Consider the following 22974-nt stretch of genomic DNA (forward strand, 5'->3'; position numbering starts at 1 on the left):
GAAAAATCGCAACCACCGCCGCCCGGGAACAAACAATGTACTGACGCGGTACCATCTCCGCTTCAAACGCCGTACCCTTTTGTGAATGAAGACAGTGGATCTTCGAAATTAATAGGATTGAACCATTAAATTGTGCAACACGGAATTACGAAATCTTTTAAATTTCACGTAAGTATATTTTTTTTCTTCAAAACCTCCAGTGCAATCTGACCTGATGCATTCCACGAAAGAGGAAAATATACCTTTAATATTCTCAAATGGTCCATGGCAATGAAACGTTTCCGAGGTTCAGACATCGCATCATTGTTCGGCCAGAAGCTTTCTGGTGCCCTTAGAGAAATGTCATGGCTTTTGTGAAATAATATCTCGGAGACGGAAAGGAAATAACTCTCCGAGGTAGGACGGATGCTCTCTATCTCCCTCTCCTCTCAGGAAAGGTCCAGCATCCTCTCTCTCTCTCTCTCTCCCAAGGCGAGTTCCTTCTCCCAACCAATAATCGATGAGCGATGCTGCATTGCATCATCAGGGAGGGAGATGAGCGGGAAGCAAACACGAGGACTCCCACTTTAGACGGAAACAAACTGCGACGTTGCAGGTTCCCCCCGCCCTTTCAATTCCGATGTTCTTCTGACGATCACAAAGGTCAGGAGTTGTGAAAATGATGGGGACGGGGAGAAATCTAGGGAAAAGGACGCGGGCATTCAGTTGCACGGTACGGGGTTGAATTGACCATTGAACTGCCTCACCAGGTGGGGAATGACGATAAATTGAATGGATACTAATCAATTACCTGCTTCGATTGAGGCAGAAAGACATATCACTATGACCCTTGCGCTCCTAAAATAGCTCTATAGCGTCCGCACACGGTAGATGAAGGCTCGGACCAGGACTTTGAATAGCAGGAACGTCGTAATTCTTCTGAAAGCTGTCCCAGTCCATATTTTCGTTCATCACACATTATTTTGGTTGGACAAATCAACCAGACTTCCTGCATATTTACGTAGTATAGAAATGTATTACCAGATAAAAGGAACCAAATTAAGAACCCTATTTTCTTTTCTTCATAAAGCTCTATATCAAAAAAATATAAGTGAACATTGTATATAAGTTGAGACAATGGTCACAACATCACAGCACGTTAGAAGCGAAAAAAAAACTGGGATCCACTTTAAGGATGTGGTTCCGAATGTGGCTTCTCTTCTCTATCAATTTGTACTAGTTCTATTGTGTGCCAGGGACGGGAGGAATTGTACGAACGCCACAGTCTAATAAAATATGTTTGTACAGTACGAATTTGTGTACCTTGCTGTCACAAACGTTAAATCATTGTATTAAGCCAACAACACTGGATCACAAATAGACATAACAACATACAGAAGTTAATGTAAAAGTGCACACACGAATATAACTAATAGATTGTCCATCAAATGTGTAATAAATTTAGCATTATAAAATACGACTTAAAAAGTTAACATGCCTGTTGGAGTCATATCTACTCTATGACCTACGTTAAGGTACATCAATAACGCTGTAAAAGCCAAGGGTGCCCAAGTCAACATAAATACTTTCATAACAGCACTTTGCGTTATTTTTGGGCCATCCCGTATTCTTCTTGAACATAATTTTGAAGGCATATCCGATAACAATGGTAACACTGTGTTCTGGGTTCGATCCCCGGTGGAGCTACATTTAGACATTAATGCGGATTCCACTTTAAACTCAATTAGCTTACGTCAGTTAAAATGGACTTGAAATAAACATTTTTTTACATAATTTTGAATCAGAATTAAATAGAATTTTTGGTGTTCACTTTCATGAGCACTGGCATTTGCAAGCAGTTTCTTCCCTGTATGTTTTAATCATTCGCTCTCCATTGCTTATATCACTTATTCTAACACTATGTTATAGAGAAATAATTTTTTTCTCCTTTTCAGATTCATTTGTTTTATTGTGTTTCGATTGCATGATATCGCTTAGGTCGTTTGTGACAAAGAGATAAGTAATTCAATTATAATTATATCGGGACTCGAACCCAGAGCCATCAGGGTCAACACTCAGCAGTGAACCCTCAACCCTCTCACGAAGACATGAGGCATTTTCCCCTCTATATCGATGATGAGATTTCGAACTGTGGCGAGCCTGCGACTTACTGCTTAACCAGTGCACTAACCACTACGCTGGGTAAAGTAGCGTCTCTCACCGATGCTACGTTAAGGGATAATAATGACGTCTGATTGTCATTCATATCCATTAACCGCCAGATGCCATAAACAAAGCTCTTTCTGAGAGGAAAAGCATTTTAATTCATGATTTTAAAAAACACTTGGATGATCGGCTGTGGGGTGCAAATTTGACCAACAGATTTTGACTTCACAGTGTTTAAAGCTGTTGCAGAACGGCTGAAATCATCTGAGTTCATTCGGTACGGGATGTCAGTAATGGAACCAAGGAATGATTACATTACTGCATACAAGGTATCAATAAACGCAGCAATTTCGTGCGGAGAGAAAGAAGAAAAAAGGCCTTTGCGTGCATGTGAGACGTGAATTGGAAATTGACCGCGCGCGTGATGGTGGGATAATCATCGGTACACATCATGGAAATTACGGTCTTCTACACAACGGAGAATCGATTGTTGCTAGTCATGCAAAAGGCTGAACACAACGGGCGGTGGGATTCAATTATTACTATTTCTGTCGGTCTCTGTGTGCCGGCGGTCTGCAAAGGTTTGCACCTTGGGTTCGAATATCTGTTTTTCCCCTTGCTTGAAGTAAGTAGATGACGTTAGTGTTGAACATCAATGAGTTGTTGAACAACAATTCCCTGGTCTTTCCGGTCACCTGATATAAACCTGATATTTTGGATCTCTGAAAAGTGCTTTCATTGTAGACAGAAAAATGTATTCATGGCATTCGGTATTTGGTAAAAGATAATAGAGATGGATGAGTCGCGGTAGCTCAGTCGTTAGGGCGTCTGACTATCATGCGAGAGACCCGAGTTTGATCCCCGGCGGAGAGAACCGGGATCTTTCCACCTGTTCAAGCTGCTCCGGCGCCCACCCAGCCTCGTATAAAGTGGGTACCTGGGGTTTAAAGGCTGCCAGGGACGTGTTGCTGTTCAAATCATCCCCACCTTCGGTCGTGATCAAGAAAGTGTGAGGCCCTTACCCCACACCCCTTATACGTCTTCATGGCGTTGTGCAATGCACAGAGGAGCACTTTACTTTTTTTTTCATGTAGATGGTTACGAGACGAGACGAGACTTGGCAGGGTCTCGCACTCGGCTCGAGTTGTACTTATCCGGAGTTGTTTGTATGACCTCCCAAGGACAAGTCTCGAAATAGACTCTATCCCGGGAATCTCTGGAACAAGGCCGCGCATAAAGGCAGGGAAGGGGAGAAAGCGAGTGGGTGGAGCGAAACAGTACACGCTGCTGCAAAGGCAGGCTGGTAACTGCAGTCGCCTTTTCCTCTCTACTCAATCCCGTTCTCTCTCACGTGTTCATTGGTCGAGCCCTCTCGAGTCACTACTTGCGCAGAGATTTGCATTCGTATGCTCGCTCTAGAGATTCCAGGGACAGAGTATAGTGCAAACAATACATTTCCGCCCTACGAAGTTTCGTAGTACGTATCGGGCATCACACCAACCAATTTTTCTTCATAAAGTTTTTTTTTCTATTTGACCCCCCCTCCCCTTTTTGAACGCTACGAAGGCATAAAAGCGGAATTTCGTCATGAATGTATGTACCCACGCGGTGCAAGCTTACAATTACCAGTAATTTAACTTCGTAATTAGTATGAGATATGGAAATAAAATAATTATTCAGTATGAGAAGAAAATGTGGTACGAAATATTTGCAAAACAATAAACTTCCTTGGTATGCTTAACTTTACTACTTAGAAGAAAGAGTAACGAATCTAATGTCCCTCGTAATTCTTTAAATATGTTAACCAATGTTATGCCAATGACCGAGTTAAATTTTGGAAACTTATTAAGGGTAAAATAGGCTATTTCGGTTTCTTTTGTTGCTGACGTATAAAGTAAGATCAAACACAGAGACTCGAATCCATGATGCATCTCTTTGCAGTTTCCTATGCTGACCGCTGCCAGGAAGCAGCGTGTACAAATCAGAGGCAAAAATAACTGTTCCTCTGGATGGTTAAACATTCGAAATGGAGTCCCCAAGGAAGCATTCTTGGACCTCTCCTTTTCTCCATTTATGTAATGGACTTACATAAGAGCCTCTCCCATGCGCAGTATCACCAATATGCTGATGATACTCAGATATACATACATACAAGGATAGAAGAGTTCTCAAATGCAGCATCACAACTACAAAAAGACCTGAACGCCATAAGTTAATGGGCACTAACTAACTTACTAAAATTAAACCCAACCAAGTCAAAATTTGTCATAATGGGAACGAAATTTCTGGTAAAAAAGCTTAGCCAAAACACAGATAACATGATTCTCCCCAAATTGAATAGCCATCCATTAAACTTAGAAAATATTGTAAATAACCTTGGCGTTGTCATGGATCCCCACATAGAATGATCAGGTCATATTACATAGCAGATGAAAAAAGCCAACAAATCTGTTCGAGCATTACATCACTTGAAAAATATTGTTGGCATTGAGGTTAAAAAAAAAATGTGCGAGAGTCTAGTTTTATCACGCTAATCTACGGAGCCACAGTTGCTTACAATGCAAGCAGCTCCATAACTAATAAGCTACAAAAGATACAAAATGCATTCATAAGATTCATTTACAAGCTGAAAAATGGGACCACATTTCGAAATACTTATTCAATTTGAATTGGCTTAACACCAAGAATATCGCGAAATACCAATTATTAACTTTAACACATAAAGTACTAGGCAACAAACAGCCTGCATATCTCTTTGAAAAACTGAACACAAATTCGAGCAGACATGAACATGTAACACGACGAAAAAAAATATTGTCAGTCCCAGTACATAATACGACCACCTATGGAAAATCATTTACCGTAACTGCCACTAAAGAATGGAATTCCCTCCCAACCTCCTTAACATCCATCAACAGCCATAAGCTATTTAAAAAGAATCTCAAACAGTATCTACTGGCAAGGCAGCGAAATACTCATACTTAATCACGAGCAACTTTTCATTCATAAAAATGCTCACTGTAACATTTGGCAACTGTGTGCATGTAAATCTTATAATTTCATTATTTTATTTCACTTCATTATTATTATTATATTTTTCATTGTTCCAGATTACTGAATATATATATGTATATGTACTAAAACAAAAGCAACAAACATTAGATACCTATGTTCAACAATTTATAGGTAAATCTGTTTTCTTTTTCATTATTTATATATATACGCGTATATACCTATATATTTAATTGTTTTTATTTGTATTGATATGTAATCCTTTTCATGTTTTTATTTTTATTTATTTTTCTCAATGTATACTCTTTATTCCATTGTATTAATCTTCCAGACAAGGGTCTGTTGTAAGAACGGCCCTAGAGGCCGAAACACGCCCGCTCCAATAAAGGCGATTTTATTATTATTATTATTATTAAATAGTAATAATTTAATCCCATTGAGAACTGCGGGATTAAAATAAGTCCAAATTGTAAGTTTAAACTTTGTGCTATTCTACTTTAAGCAAATTATGTAATACCGCACTTAAATTGGGCAGGCTTCTTATACTCTTGAAAACTTCTGTTGTTATCCCCATTCCTAAGAACCAAAATAAAAGAGAAATTACCAACTACAGGCCTATTCGATTAACTACATCTTGAGTAAGATATTTGACAATCTGGTACGTAAACCTTCAGTTTAGTTAATTAGTCACGAAATAGTCAACATGGGTTTGGGATCAAGAGATCAACAGTTACTAAACTTTGGACGAAGAACTCAGATGGAAATGAAATAAATATACTTATTGATGATCTGAGCTACGTCCCGGCGTGACTCGATCCCGTGCCATACCCGACGTCACGGTACATTATATATCAAAAACATTTGATAGTGTTTGCCGTAGAATTTTCTTGACTACACTAGGTGGATTGGTGCTCAATTTATTCAATTGGTTTGGTGTTTATTTCTCGTATCGCAAATTTAGAGTTAAATGTGGTAAAGCCACATCTGAAGTTAAATTAATTAAAAGAGGAGTGCTACAGGGATCACTACTCGGCCCATTACTATTTTCTATTTACATTAATGTTTTAAACCATTCATAACCGCTAAGCCTTCCGATGGCGCAGTGGTAGCGTCGTCGCCTTGTAATCAAGGGGTCTCGGGGTCGATACCCGGTGGAGGCATATAGTGGTTCGGATCCCACTTTAAACTATAGGTCCAGTCCCGATTAACCTTACTGTGCATAAAGTGGACTTAAAACACCAAATCAATCAATCAATCAAAACCATTCGTAATTGCAGATGACTTGGAAAAATATTTAGACATTTACGATTATAAGCAACAAAATCTATTTCAAAGTGGTATCGATGCTATTACTTCCTGGTTAAAAAGAAATAACCCAGAAGCTAATATTAGTAAAGCAACATTGATAACTTTCTCTCGGAAAAAAGTATTCAAAGTAATACTCGGCCTCCCCGATGGCGCAGTGGTTGCGTCGTCGCCTTGTAATCAAGGGGTCCCGGGTTTAATTCCCGGTGTAGGCACATAGTGGTTCGGATCCCACTTTAAACTGTAGGTCCAGTCTCGATTAGCCTTACTGTGCATCAAGTGGACTTAAAACAACAAATCAATACAATCAATCCAATCAAAGTAATACTCAAATATTTAAAGGCTCAGTTGTTTTTCTCAATGGGAGATTACAATTTAATAACTGCAAAAATCGGTTCAAACACTTGCCAAAATTTGTACAATATAATAAATGAGTTAAGGGGTCGGGGAGAGGCTACCAATAGAAATATTAGTTAAATACGTATTCAAAATTTAAACACTATTACAGTTACGAGAATATTTTAGAGAAATTCAACATAAAAACACTAAGCGGCAGAAGGAAACAACTTGAATTTAAATTGTTCGAGGATATTATACATACGTACGTGCAACATTAGATTTAACTTCTATCAATTATACGTAGTAGGCTAATAAGATTGCCTACTCATAATCAAATATATTATAAATTGATATCAGTGAGAATCAAATTGAAATTTAATAGTTACGTGCAGAAGAATCTGGTTAAAAATGCACAATTTATATTAATTGGTTCATGTTCGTTATTATGTTCAGTTGATATTTGTATCTTATTTTCATTTGAATATATGATCTGTAATAATCTTCATATCATTCAATTTGATAGTATTTCTATATTTTATGACAATGTATTGGTGTAATATGTTATGGAGTGCCTTTTTACTGTACATAGTTACATAGGATTTTGCACAACACATTCTCTTTGATCTCGTGCTACCATTTTCAGTATGTTAAGTAATGCTATAGTTAGCTTTCAGTTGTCAGTTGAAGTTGTTAGACTAATTGAGACTGGACTTTCACCTTGTAGTGGTATCCGAACCTCTACGCGTCTCCACCGGGTATAGAACCCAGGACCTTTTGGTTACAAGACGATATTGTGTTAACCATTTATAATAAAGCAATGTCTAAAAAATGTATTTATTTTTTTATTATTTAGCGTCGCTTTTCTTCAAATTTTGGCTAATAGCAACGATGGGTATGCGTAATGGTTAGCTATATGAAATTGATGATGGGACACTCACATTGATTCATCGATTGTTTGAGTTGGTGCATTAAGTCCACTTTACTTTATGCACAGTAACACTAATCTGGACTGGACCTACAGTTTAAAGTGGGATCCGAACCGCCATGTTCTTCCACCAAGTATTGAACCCGGGACCCCTTTATTACAAGGCAACGTCGAAACCACTACGCCATCAGGGAGACCCTAAAGGGACATAAACCAAATATTCGACATTTATATCAAGACAGGTACCAGTTTAGTATGTCTGAAAAGTCGCTTACTAATGTAAATTTTGTTGAGGTAAATTTTCAAGCATCATGCTAAAGACTCTAACACCAAAACTGTGTCTCATCTGGATTACAAGACCGTCTTGGTCTCGGCCAGAACTCTGTGCTATCTCTAGAAGGAAGACAGCATCAAATTAAATATAAGCGCTATCTTTTCTTATACCCATTTTCGAAACCTGTGAATTTCCATGCATCCCACACTGTACTACACGCGTCTTGGATATGTTAAGAACGGACGGATGAGAAAGAGACTATAGAATCTGGAGCTTAGCAGAAATATTACTTCGAAAATGATGTGTCTAGAAATTCCCTTTAGTTGCGAGGTATGCTTGTGTATTCCATGTGAATGCATATGTAGATCTCCCACCATCACTTCAAAAGAAGCAGCCTCGAATAGAACCAAGGCAACCGCAAGAATCAAACGGGAAAGTTTTCATTTCTGAAGAACTGACGTTAACTTACCGAAGTGATTCCCTTCTTCAGCCCGAACTTACCTGAAAACAGGCCTAATTTAGCCCTCGTCGCACGGATCAGGAGAACTTGACTCTTCTTTGTACCCCGCTTCCCCCACTGAAAAGTTTGAGTTCCATTCCGCCCCTAGAACAAGGTAGAATATTAAAGGGAAGAGAAGAGGCGATGCTATTGCAGAAAGATGAGCTTTGTCTCCATGACAACGTTTTGAAACTTCTCTTCTTTTTAGAGAAAAGAGAGGGAGAGCCAGCAATATATATAAGAAAACACACTGATGTTATTACAAGATAGAACCCTGAAGTTCATCCTAACTTGGAGATTAGCTCAATCTATTTGCCCTCAAAATGTAACCTTATCTTGCTTTTTAAGGATAATAAGCTGAAACATGTGCTGATACCGTTCTTTCTATGTCGGCTATATTTTTTTCGTTTTTCTGCCTTTTTGGGTTAATCCCGACAATGAGGATGAAAGAACGAACAATCATACCTCCATGCCTTAAAGAGGGTTTGAACCTGAGAACTCTGTCTTCGCACAGCTTGAGGCCGTCGAATGGAACTTTGTCAGCATACCCCTCATGTGATGATATCGATTTTTGAATCTACATACGGTTTACAAAGATTTAAGGTTTCGTTAAAACTTATGCCTTTTGCAATAATGTTTCTAGTTTCGAAAAAACAGTATTGTAAAATTGTTCAGATATGTCTTAAGGGTTACATTACGTTGTCTAGACATTTATAATATTTTCTGTTCCAAATATTTGTGACAATCAAAGATAATCAATTTAAAAATTCAAAACAAATTCTTTTTTTTTTTGTAATTATGGTGGTTCTTGGAAACGAGATAATTTTTTGAAAATGTCATCCCTGAGAAAGACCCAAGAAACATTCATGTGGAAAGACGTAATTCTCTCAAATACGAAATAAATCTAAAAAAACTCTTACACGGCAGCTCTAATGTATGTAACGTAAAAACGTATTTCCAAAATATAAGAACCAATGGGTTTTCTCACACTGTAGGTCCAGTCCCGATTAGCCTTTCTGTGCATAAAGTGGACTTGAACTGAAACTCGAACTTACAAATAGTTCATAGCGTTCGCGAATTGGATGGTGGTTGTGGTGACTGTACGAGAGATGCACGATGGTTCCATTTACACATACCCACCCTAATTTATCAACACACACACACACACACACACATACACACACACACCTACCTACCTACCTGCTGCATACTCGCCCAAAAATGTTAGCCCCTCCTTCTGGTGAACACCTTCTTGACCCGCTCTATAATACCCCACTTCCGCAAGAAGAGCACGTTCGATTGCCTGCCTACCTAAGATGTTGCTCTCTCGGTTCCGTCTGGCAGAAATATGTTTCGTGCAGCGACGTTATTGATTCTACGAGAAGGAACAGCTACAAATCACAAAACAGTCAATGCAGTTATATAAAAAACCTCCTGGAAACACTTTCCACGTTTCCAATAGTAACTGCGAAATTATGGTAAGACTCCGAACGCGATATGCATAATTTATTTATTGTACACACAGGGCCGGACTGAGACAACACAGCACCCCAGTGGCCCATTCTAAATCCCGGATTTCTCACAGCGTTCGTTATAACTTCTTTTCTTTACGCGATAACAGTTTTGTTTTTTTGCTACAGAAATGCCCCAACTAAACACACACTCAGCGCTTCTGTGGAAATTTAAATCTTTACTAAAAATGAAGTGAGTTTTTCACTAAAAGTCACAACAATGCGCATACTACAAATTGAATCATTAGAATGGAATATGGGAAAAGGGCTACTTTGCCTTCACATTATTAATGTACCAACTTGTCAAAAGAAGTGATTGTTTTGAAGAATGCTGAGAAAACTTACATTACAACCACTGAAACATAGAAGTTATTTTTCGTTTTCTAGTTTTTAAGACGCATAGATGCTAGTAATGTTTAAAAATATAGAATGAGCACTATAAAACAACTTCCGTCTATCATGAAATAATATTAACTGTGTAATTTTATCTTGATGAAAATCGTGTAACAAGCTACTAAGAACCCTCAATATAGCTTTACAAACTTTACTCCTGTTTTAGAAGGATTTTGCTCAAACGTTGCGGGGGCGATATACATTTTATTTTGTGATAACAAGATAATAACAAACTCGCTCTTTTAATTATTGCGAGAATTTTCAACAATAATTGTGTTTATTAAATTAACTCCCACAGAAGAATGTGACCAAGCGTCGTGCTCCGACATATTTTTGTTTCCAAGTAAATCGTGTTCTAGGGTAATTACACTGCCCCGTTCAATTTTTGGAAGTCACCCAGGACAATTTTAGGGTGCCTTTCCACATATATGAATGGCTGTGGTACAAATAAATTACCTTATGGCGCTGTGCATTTGTCTGTAGGGGCAACATTTCTAACAGTCGTGGTCGTATAGCGTTCTCCTCATTGCATGGGAAGCGTGAGGCAATAACTGAAAACCATTGACGTGGACTTCATCATTCATCGCATTTTCTCAACTGATGCATTTACGCTGCATTAGCAGAGTGGATCTTTACCAACCCTCCAACTTAATTAATTTTCTTCGCTCCCATTTCCTCGCTAAATAAGGACCTATTTCAAACTGCGTTCTCACTCTTTGCATATGCATATTGCTCACCAGCGGTGTGTTTAAAGGAGACCTTCTGGCATGAACCTCCTAAAGTCTAGCCCTCCAAACATATTTTATAATATGTATCATTATCTGGAATATATGATACAATATTTACTAAATTCTCAAATACGCATTTAATATACCTACACTCTAAAACTTCACAATTCTGTGCCTAATATACATGAATATTCTTTAAGAAAATAGTTTGTGAAAATATCCACGCCCTAGTTTTGATTTGTTGACTAATAATTATGACTACATTTTGAATGTCGGGATTCATATGGTACAAATGCATGTAATCGTCAACTACATTTTTCGCAAAAAAAGGGAAAATAAACTTAGCGTTTACCCGAAGTGAAAACGTTAAGAACGCCATTGTTGCTCACCGCGAAAAGGTTGACACGCGAACAGTTTTGTTTGCGTAAAAAAAGTTCAGAAGAAGGAAGAGCATAATTTTGAAAAATCCGGAGCCGTGCCATTTACGAGCACGTGTAAGTAACTCGTATCGGAGAACTCCGCCCCGCGTCTCTTGCATTTGCCTGTTAAGCACGAGGCATTCTTTCGCTGACATGTTTACACATTGACTTTCCGAAGGTTGATCTGGTAGTAAGAAGGGGGGAACCGAAAATCGCCGTATTGATTGCTTTCCGCCCTCTGTGGTTGGCAACGCGGAGAGTTTGCCTAGCAACGATTTTTCCAGCTTAATATCTCAGCAGAGCCCGTTACCTCCGCCGCCGAAGGTGCGAGCTTCCGTCTGCTGTTCCTCTCTCCAAGACAATACGGCTTAGTATGTGGGACAGTCTGGAAAGTCTTTTGTTTCTACGATAATGAAAATACTTCTGACTTACACAGATATGACTCTTCGATTTTTGACACGAATACATGACAGGAATCAATCCCACTTTAAACTGTAGATCCAGCCCCGATTAACCTTATGCGGACTTGGAACCAAGCTCAATACTTGGGGAAACAAATCCCATACTACGGATTCATGGAACTATTCCAGGTTTGAAACTCGAATTAGAAATTTAAGAAATCGGAATTCTGAGAACAAGTTGATTCGGGAATCGGGAATCCCTGATTGCAGGGATCGATATTCGGGAGAGGAATTCAGGATTCAAGTTTCATAAGGAAATCAGATTCCATGAATCCTGCAGAAAATAATATAAAAGCTTTTTATTTGAACTGTGTGTGTTTCGGCCTCCAATATTTTTTACTATAATACCGAACCAATAATAATAAAAAAACAGAAATGGGGAACACGTATGTAGCCGTACACAAATTAATACAGCAATTATTATATTATTTCGAACACTGATTAGGCTGAAATCAGAGAGTAATTTTCAAATAAATGTATGCTCCTTGAGAGTTTTCTAGAAAGTTATTTTAAATATTTCTTAAATTCAAAGGTGCGTGTAATTAATTATTAACGCAAGCAGACTATTATATTTCCTTATTTTCTAACAAGGATAATATATTATAAATATGAAATCTTAAGGCTATAGCCATTTCGATCACTTTCATGGCCATAATCAGTGCCACAAATACAAATAAAAATAATTTTATTTGGACTTGCACTCGTTATTTCATAAAAAAAACATAGTAATACAAAATACACAGATGACTTTCTAATCTTTCTCTTCTCATAGTATAATGACAATACAAGCGCACTCTGATCCTGACGCGATCCTATGCGAGTGTATAATACTTGAACTCGTTGCATTAAGAAATGAAAAATCTGTAGAAATTTTGAAAATAATAAAAGTCATGGAAATTTAGTCCAAGTTGAAAAGAAAGAAGCAGACTGTTTTGTGTCGGTGATTTCATAGGATATAAATGCAAGTCTTTTTTTACCGGCCTCTGTGACGTAGTGGTCAGAGTAACACGCTACGAAACCAGAGGTTCCAGGGTCGGAACCCATGGATGTGTTTGTCCACTATCTATGTCACTGTTCATTCCGATCGTCGCGGTTGACCCAAGAAGAAGAAAAGCGACGTAAAACAATGAAAATACAAAGCATTTTTTAAAAATATTAATCAACTCAAGAAAGGTGCATAATATCAAACTTTCAACTTTCAAACTTTTGCAGCGAAAAATAAGCACTTTCTCAACTTTGGTATCCTCCAGCTTTTGTCTAGTTTTGCTTCTGGTAACGATATTTCTATTCGCGCAGGTTGCATCCAATTGCTTTCCACGGCAGTTGCGTAGTTTCTAGAACTTTTCAGACGCTATTACTTCCGCGCAGCAGAGTCGAATTGATTTCATGCAAGAAGGTAAGCTATAGGTCGCGTCTGTCTCTGATGTTTGTTAATCCCAGTTGCTGCCGGGGCGGTGGAAAATAATTAATTAACCCAACGAGGGCGAAGGGGAAAGAAGCAGCGCGAGGGATGAAAGAGGTTCCATGGTTTCAGATCTGGAGCCGCAAACGCCAGCTAGCTGGAGACATGTTTGTGCAACGACGGGATAATTACGTGTTTGGTGCCAACTTGCGCATCATCAGAATTTATCGATTACAGTTTTATTCATAGTATTAAGTCTGGAGTGCGGTTCATATTTGTAGTGTCCAAATGTCAATTGTGGAGCTGCTTTACTTCCAGATCTGTGGTCAATCTTTACGTGCAGGTTCAATGTGTGTTGCGTAATGCACTGAAAGTATTACCAAAAGTCACCCTTGGAAAACTTCTCCGTTGTCCACATACAGAATTTGAACATGTTATCCTACCCTACAGCTTGTAGAGTACAGCTGTCTCTGCAGCGTAGAGACAGAGGCTAGTAAAATTTGCAGCCCTCCCTTCGAGGTTTCTGTCATATTTCACACAGTTATGCTTCTTGTAGCCAGCGGGAAATACTTTAGTCACGAGAATGAATCGCTTGCATTTTAACAGTAGCCGTTACTAAACAAAAATATTATTTTCTAGAATTTGCCTGTGTCTCAATAGATATTAGAATATTCGTGTAACCACAGGTTGCAAAGTTAGGGTTCCTAGTGACCTTGTAATCCTGGATAACTCACGGAAATCAGCTTACAAAAAGTCAGGAAATTTTGTAAAATCATTGAAGAAATTAGAGAACTTAGGTAAGTCGGGTGTTGTTTTGTGCTTGAAAGTTATAGAGGGTAAAAAGAAAACCAGTCATATTGTGTATAAATATTTTTGTATTTGATTTTTCTTGATTTATTTTCGGGAATGTTGCATCTTCATTCATTTGATTAGCATGCAAAGTTGAAGACTTAAAATTTGAATAATATTTTGTTAAAGCTTTATAAAATGGTCTTGAAAGTTATTAGAAAAGTCAGGGAATTTGGTTCGGCGAAATGAGTGGCAATCGTGAAACTCGACAGTGGAGCTAGAATAACATGATGTTAGCTAGTTTTCCTATTTCAGAAATCAAGTAATTAACAGTACGTAAATCTTTTGTTTATCTCAAACGGATTTACAACGAAAAAAAATTAAGAAGCTCGTCTTCGAAATATACCTAGGTAGAAGGTTCCAGCAGACTGAACGTTTTGATTGTGAACATTTACCTGTACCGAATTTGGAAACAGCACAAAACAGATTTGCTTGTTGAGATATAACGGAGAGCACACATTAACAAAAATTGTTGTACTATTTTATGTCATTATGGCATTCCAAAAGGCTCTTCACTCCTCACTTCATCTCTCTACTATCATAACATAAAGTATCAGAGTTTGGATTAAATTTGCAATGTTCTCATAAAATTGATGTCATTGCAGGCAGAGTGGAGTAGCATGTTAATACGACTAAAAATTCCTAAATTTCCTAAAAATTAGGAAACTAGAAAATTAGGTTTATAAAAGTTGCACTACCCAAATTTGCGGATGTTCATGGTCCATTCTTTGCACCGTTTCTATGATGCAGACTAGTACTGAATTCACAAAAATGAATATTGGAGATGAAAGACAAATACACTTCTTGGTCAAGGCCAACCGGCGCAGATGAGCCATTAAATTCTCCTTGTTGAACTGCTCTAGTTCACGCCCGCCTCGCCAGATGGTGCACTGAGGTTTTGCAAGGAATCTCGGCTTACCTTTGCAATTATGAGCCAAATATCATTATTAGATTATTTTCTTATTTTTTTATATTTCTTGTTTTTACGCTTCTTTTGGCTAATTATGACAATGAGGATGAATGCAGATTAGATTAAATTGATGAAAACGTGTGAACGAACATCATATGTCCAGACCGGGCACGAATACTACTAGTAAAGTGTTGAAAGAATAGTAAAATAATTATATGATGAGGAGTCCAGTGGGTTTATTGCAACAAAGTTCATAAAAGCACTCTTAAGTGAAATAGGGTCTCCCCGATGGCGCAGTGGTACGTTGTTGCCTTGTAATCAAGGGGTCCCGGGTTCGATACCCGGTGGAGGCACATGGCATGGCACATGGCACTTTAATCTGTAGGTCGAGTCCCGATTAGCCTTACTGTGCATAAAGTGGACTTAAATCAACAATTCAATCAATCAACCTTAAATGAAATAATGCAATGCTCCTTGAGAAAGGAAATGGGAAAAGCATATTTTCCCAACCAGTGAGTCTCGTTGTTCTAAATCATGTTATATAATCTGTGTCTCATGGTTTTCAAATTAATTAAGATCTCGGTTATTTAAGTGGCATAGCTACATTAGCAGTTGTGTTTAATTTTAACATTAATATATATATATATATATATATATATATATATATATAACATTAATTGTTTTAGGAATTCGGGGACGAAAACGCCAACAATTTTTATGTAATAAAAGATAATTACATACAATTTGATGCATTTCATTTTAGTTGTGAAGCACCATTTCTAAATACGCGTCATCTTCAACTTCATTAATTGATGGTCAATACAATTTCAAGACATTTGTATTTTGTCCTTCATCTACCCGAGCACTTTATTTTTTCCTAGCCTTCAAAACTGAAACAAGGTACGTTACAATTCTTGAAATTTCAATTTCGTGAACAACAAATAAAGATACCGTGCAGCTAGCAACTACGGTATAGGGAGGAGAAGGTTGAAGGTCGAGGAAGACTTAAGTCGGAATTCATGGTCCACTAATGATGATTGCAGTTACAAGAAATGGGCCTCTTATCTTTTATTCCGAAAACGACCTCTTAATGTGCTCCTCATCTTTCAACCTAGTGGATCTATATTGCAGGGGAAGTAACCTGCAAAAAAGACCCATCTCTCGGAGAGAACCAGAAATAATCACACTCCGGCATATTACTCTACGCCGTGAATCCTAAATATCGTGAAGCTTCTGCATAAATAATGATAAAACTTTTCACATCCAGCCCCAGATATCTTCATCTCGCTAAGGTTGTTGTTGTGTCTTAACGGTTTTTAAAGACAACGGTGTTTGGTGGCTGGTGAGATGGGCACCGGTTTTTAAGCGCCCAAAATAGCTCAAGGGGCAACTAGAGCTCCTCCACATAGATGAAATTTCGAGTCGCTCTCTCTGCTGCCTCTATATTGTTTTATTTCTGAAATTGTATAAACATGTACCTCTCTTTAAGGGAATAATCAACGTGTGGGGGAAAAAATGTTTCTACTTGCTTTTCAACAAAAGTTCCCCTTCTACTTATTCAGTGCATAGTTAGGCGTTTTATTCAATTTGTAACAATTTGCCAAGCAAGCTCCTCCATGAATAAATATCTTCTGGTCAAATAGAGAATCTCAACTAAGTAAATATTTTGTCCATTCTGAGTAATACATTATTTATTGCATAATATTGAACCCGAACTGCAGACTATTCCTTCCCACAGAAGGTTAGTTATGAAACTTGTGGGATCTATCTTAAGACAAAAGATGGTAAATGAACAGGTCAAACAGAGCAGCGTCAAATATTCTGTCATCCACCAATCCAATATAATAAATCCATTTTCCAACGCAGTTGTTGATCTGTATAGCCAAGACCAAAGATAATCGTAGACATACTATTTACCAGCCGGCCCCTGTGGCGGAGTGGTTAGCACATCGCGCTACGACGCCAGGGGTCCCGGGTTCGAATCCTGATCTGGGCATGGTTATTTGTGAGAGTCCATTCATCAATTTCATCATATTATCACTCATTCCCATCTTCGCAAATTAGCTAAAAGTGGCACAAGAAGCGAAGTAAAATAATGCAAATCAAATCAAATACTACAATATTTACCACTGTGATCATTCACTTTATTTTCTAGGATATGAAGTTCAAGAATTGAAAAAAAAATATCAATAAGCAGAGAGGTCATAATCATAATTGAATTAATCTAGAAACACAAGGATATCAAAGAAAGAAGAACGAAAATAGCGATGTACAATTTTTCGCCGATTGTTGATGTAGTTTTATCAACAAGGGTGCTCATTGTTCAAGCTCTTTCAGGCATTGCTCGTTTCACAGTCAACATGCAAACGTGTGGTTATTTTGGATCCGGTTTATATGCGCTATTCTGTGACTGAAACTTGCTTTCGGAAGATGTCCTTCGAATGGTACAATTGACTTGGCTTATTTTCTTGATTTTCAACATAGTTCAGGTGCTCAAAGCATATTATACAAATTAAGCTAAGTAATTCTCAACAGTAACACAGTGTGTATTAGCTAGATTTTTATTTAGTGCTTCCAAACCACCTAAATCTCTATTACATTTTCTTTGTAGCCATTTAAATCCAAAAGTGCTCATGGTGTCAGTGCTACTGGTTGCAGGCATGGAGGAAGAGTAGTTGCAAGAAAACACCACACAAACAAGAGCCAAATCTCTACGAGAGGACATGCTCGAAGGTAAGTGAGGATTTACGTTTTCTGTTTGAACTGTTAAGTATTGGAAACGGAACACCTGCATTTTAAACCGCCCTTCCATTCCTTCTAGAACCTTTGTCCACTGTTTATGTGTCTGCGAGATGAATGGACTGCGATCAGACATTGTGCATCGAATGCTTCGGCGAAGTTCGAAACAATAAAGTCCCCGTGTTATTTCCTGTCATTGTTTGGCCGGGGTAAAAATTAAAGCAGACGAGATAGGAAGAGGATAGGACATCCATGGCGCGGTGCCATGTTCGCAGGGAATTAAAACCCAGGCTTCGAATGGCATAGGACGCTTGGGGGCTGTAGATAATGGCGTATCTGCATTCAGTGTATTGTCAAAAATTTATCTGCCTGTGGAGAATCGATAGTACCATAAACAAGTGCTGTTGGCACGTTGGCAAAGGCAGTGTCGAAATTTGATCAACGCTTCTGAAATTTTGAAATGGATGTGGGCGATTGTAATCAGCGCTACAGTGCATATTTAAATAGCATCAAGTGCGTTCCAAAGAGTGGGGGGAGGTTGGAGGTTCAAATCGCCTGAAGTATCTTCGAGATAATAGTTTTAGTAATAAAGCATGAAAAATTAGATATCTTTGCCCGCTTTGTTTAAATCCCACTCGTGGAATGAGCAACTGACAGCACCGTGTTGTGGTGAAGACGTTCTTTAACGTGAAACCGAATCAAGTAATAGGAATAATGCTAAATATCCGTCTATACAAAGTAAAAGAAATCTAATTTGATTTTGCCTTGCAAGTAAAGCAGAAAATGTGTTCGTGCATTTTTTTTTTTTTCAAAATCGATAGGTGTACGTCAAAATGAACAACTGTCAACCAACACTAAACATTTCTTATATCTCAAGAAAACTATCTCAGCACTGTGATACAATTCCTTCTATACATATATTGTTTGGGAAAATACGTATATCAAACTGTCAACCCACAATTTTTCACTTAGTAATGAATCAATTATTCGCAGAAATCCTGGATATGTTGAGGAAATTTGAAGAGATGCCAGCTTGGTAATATTAGAGGGATTACCTCGTAGGAGCCAGCAGAATTGCTGGGCCAGATTAATTGAACCCTTCGACCTCCTGAAGCCAAGATAATTAGCCAGTGGTCTAATTAGTTGGCAACACCGTACGAGATGGTATGATTTAATTAAGGATACGTCATGGCGTCTCAGATTTCGGTCGCTTGGTCCGTTTGAAATTCGCTTATGAAAACCAAATTATTAGAGGTATTAGATTAGGTCCAAATGGATGCAAGGTGCCAGTGCTTAATTTAATGCTAAACTTGTGTTAATATTACATTAAACAAGTTAGAGCTACATTACTGTGGTCACAAAAAGTGCTATTTATGCATAGACAGGGTAGCTGATAGGGAATGCAGGCCTGATACTATTTTCAAGCCACTGAAAATTGGTGTGTACCCCCCCCCCCCCCGCTTTCCAAGATTGGAATTGTCGACATCCGTGGCAGGTTGGTGAACACAACGCGTTACGACGCCAGGGGCAGAGGTTCGAACCCCGACCTGATAATCGGTGTTCTCTGTGAGTGTCCCTTCATCAATTTCATCATATTATCACTAGACCTCGGATTTTTATGTAATATCAAAGTACAAAATATGTACATAAATATGTAACAATAATTGATAAAATATGTACCTAAATATGTTTTATCAAAAGGATATGTAGCTAAATATGTAGTATCAAAAAATATGTAATATTATTAACAATCGAGCATCCAAGCAATTTCAAGAATTCTGCTAGATATTCATTTTATTTAAACATATTCAACAAATTAAAATTTGTATCAAATCTATAAAGTCAAAAAACACAGCAACGTGTACATATTTATGAAACCAATTTTGTCAACTATTAATTACTTTTCACATTGCAAATTATTGTATAATATGTAAATATGAAAGAAAGCTCTTCTTACTTTCGAAAAAAATGTAAAAAGAAGCGTCTACAGAAAGAACAATCGGATGAAAATTCATAGCTACTTTTGTACTTTTTGTACAAGTGAAGGGAACATATTGTGTAACTCGTTACGTACAGGAAAGTAGCTTTCTTGTCCACCGTTGCCAAGTTCTTAGCCTAAACCTAAAAGCGAAACGAAAATATATAACCAGAAAAAGGGGGTGGAGAAACTTCAGCATATTTCGATAAATAACCGTTCCCGTATTTTTTTTGTCTTGAGCTTGTCTTTTGAATTTGCAGTCAACTTTAAGTGACCGTAAGCACTATGCATCTCATTGATTAGAAAATATGACATCATATGATGTACAAATTTTCTTCATCATGTTTCAGAGATCGAAAACAAAGGGAAATGGATCAAGATAGGAAAAAATACCGAATATGTTGTTTTATGTAAAGTAAATTAGCAAATATGTAAAATATGTAATATCCTGGCAAATATGTAAAAATATGCAACATAAAACTTATGCAAAATCATGTCAGTAATACGTATAATTTCCAGTTCAAGGTATGTATCTACTCGTAGAAAGGAAAGATGTAAAGCGATGGAAAATAAACAAAATCCAAACCATTACTGAAATTCAAGTTCTTGTGGTTACAAGGCGATCAAAAACATAGGTTATATATTTTATGATGTTATGCCTTTTGAAATACTAATGGGCCAGGTGAGGACTAGTTTATATCACCATTACGAGTATAATGAACGAATGTTTGATAGGTCGTTCTGAACGCCAAATTTTATCGTCCTAGCTTTGCAATGTTTCGGAGACACCGATAGCAGACAGACGTACAGAGAGGAATATCCGTTTCTAAGTTTTATTGATTAAAAATGATTAAATAAGCAGAAGGACACCCAGAACAATTAGGATTAAAACAGGTACCTACAAGGAGCTGGTAACACTGCCGATGATGGTATAGGGCAATTGGTAGGAGTATTTCCACCCGTTCACCAACAGATGGCGAGCCTGTCTCGTAAGTCGGACGTCGTCCCGAGAACGTCTGTCATATTTTACTCCAAAAAGAGATAAAAAAAAGAAGGAACAGAAACGCGAAGACTTCCGTGAACAATAAAGGATAGAAACAACAGCCGCTTCCTTTATGGTATTTTTCGAGATTTGAAGTCAAGCGCGCAGGAAGATTCTCACCGAAACAATGGTGCGAGTGTGACGATGGCTCGTTTCTGTCGCCCGGAGTTACCCATAAATCGTTGCTGCCGGCGAAACACTCTCCCTGCCTCGCAGGCCGCGAAGGCTGATTTTCTGCAATCCCCGAACGGGGGAAGGTTTTACGACAGTCGCAGAAACGTAGACGGGGAGCTTAAGCACGGCCTAAGTTCATCCGCTTTACGCAGTGAATGGGATTTTATACATCTCGAAACTCCCATCTTCTCATCTCACCTCTTGAAATTTCTTTCGGAGCCATTTGGAGCCGAAATCTACTTAGCTTACATCTAGAACGGCCCTCTTCATCTGGCTGCATGTAAAAACTAAACGACCCAAAGCGTTCAATTCTCGAGCTGCCAGCCTGCCACCGGAATATGGATTGAATTATAAAGGACTGCTTCATGTCCAATACGTTCACATAATATCCTGCAGGAGGAAAATGGAAGGAATAACAGAGCGAAGAGAACAAAAATATTCTTAGCTTGCAAGAAAGGCATACTTGACCATATTCGTCGTATACGTGGATTCCATATCCTATGTATTTCTATTTTGGTTATTCCAGGTCGCTTTTCTGCCTCTTTACACTTGAGTCGCCACCAAAAGTGACAACACCTAATAGAGTGTTGAAGGCCTCCACACTTCGCGTTGTTTGATAGCAAATGGTTTAGAAAGGCACCGAAGATAATGATAAACAATGTCAATTCCTCACTAACATCGAAATTGGTGACTGCTCAGTTGCATGTTTTTTAGAGTGTAGGTTAATCGCGACGATGAGAGAGCATGATGAGCTGATGAAATAGGACAGTGATATCTAGAATTCGAACTTAAAATCGTTGATTTCTTATAGCGTTACGCTAACCTCTTCACTACAGAAGAGACCGATACATCTGCCTTGAAAATAATCATCAATAAATAACGGTTCTCCTGCCAATCTTAGATTCTATAGTTATATTATAATTTAATGTAATCCATTTATAGTTTAGAAACATTATTGATTGATGTGCAAATCCCTTCAAATGTCTTGATTCAACCAATCGATATTAGAAAAAGAAAATTCATGACAAAACATCTCCTTGAAGGCTAAGGACAGACCAACTTTTTTCGGTGGCTGACGCGTGTCCGTCGCATCGAGTCCATTTTCCGCAGCCATCTGCCTTTAAACGGAGTTCACTGTTTCCAAGCAGCTTATCAATTATCCTCACAATTGTGTGTCAGCAGCGTAATTTCTGGAGCTCCTACCGGGAACTGAACCCAAGTCTGCTCGCCAAAAGCGCAAGTTCTAACCATTCGACTATGCAGGAGCCGAAGATATTATTGCATAACTTCCAAAATTAAATATAATAAAAAATATTTTTCGTAAAGAAATAAAAAAAATCATTCTGCATTATTTTAGCCTATTCATATCTTTCGAATTAAGGGGTATCTATCTCGAATGATGACTGTATGATCAAATTAAAGAGAAAAGATCGCATTGTCAGTTGAGTTAAATTCAAGTATATTTTCTTTATACACTGTTTTCAAAGGCTTTAAAAGAGACAAAAGGATCTTTCTGGCTTTGTCGCACAAGGGACTTGGACGATTTACAAGTTCAGAAGTCGGTGAAAAATATTAGTGTGTGTACCGGTAATCGAACACATGTTACAGACTAATGACGCTACGGAATCGTATAATTATTAAAGGAGATTCCTTTAACACAACTCTAGGGCCTCCCCGATGACGCAATGGTAGCGTCGTCGCCCTGTAATCAAGGGGTCCCGGGTTCGATAGCCGGTGGAGGCACAAGTGGTTCGGATCCCACTTTAAACTGTAGGTCCAGTCCCGATTAGCCTTACTGTGCATAAAGTGGACTTAAAATAACAAATCAATCAATCAATCAATTTAACACAACTGTAAAATACATTTAAA

At 38.1% G+C, this 22974-nt stretch overlaps 1 protein-coding gene and 1 long non-coding RNA gene across 5 annotated transcripts in view; one reads left to right on the forward strand and one right to left on the reverse strand.

Moving 5' to 3' along the window:
* Positions 1-17905, forward strand: part of LOC146003493 (uncharacterized) — a 319461-nt gene extending 301556 nt beyond the window's left edge. The window contains exon 4 of the long non-coding RNA XR_014443825.1: positions 17784-17905. This is a non-coding gene — a long non-coding RNA (uncharacterized LOC146003493). The remainder of the gene's footprint in view (positions 1-17783) is intronic.
* GluClalpha (glycine receptor alpha 1) overlaps positions 1-22974 on the reverse strand; it is a 214783-nt gene that overhangs the window by 129320 nt on the left and 62489 nt on the right. The gene's annotated exons all lie outside the window — the stretch shown is intronic.

Source organism: Lepisma saccharinum, chromosome 1, assembly GCF_977018435.1.
Source record: "Lepisma saccharinum chromosome 1, izLepSacc3.1, whole genome shotgun sequence".
Taxonomy (NCBI): Eukaryota; Metazoa; Arthropoda; class Insecta; order Zygentoma; family Lepismatidae; genus Lepisma; species Lepisma saccharinum.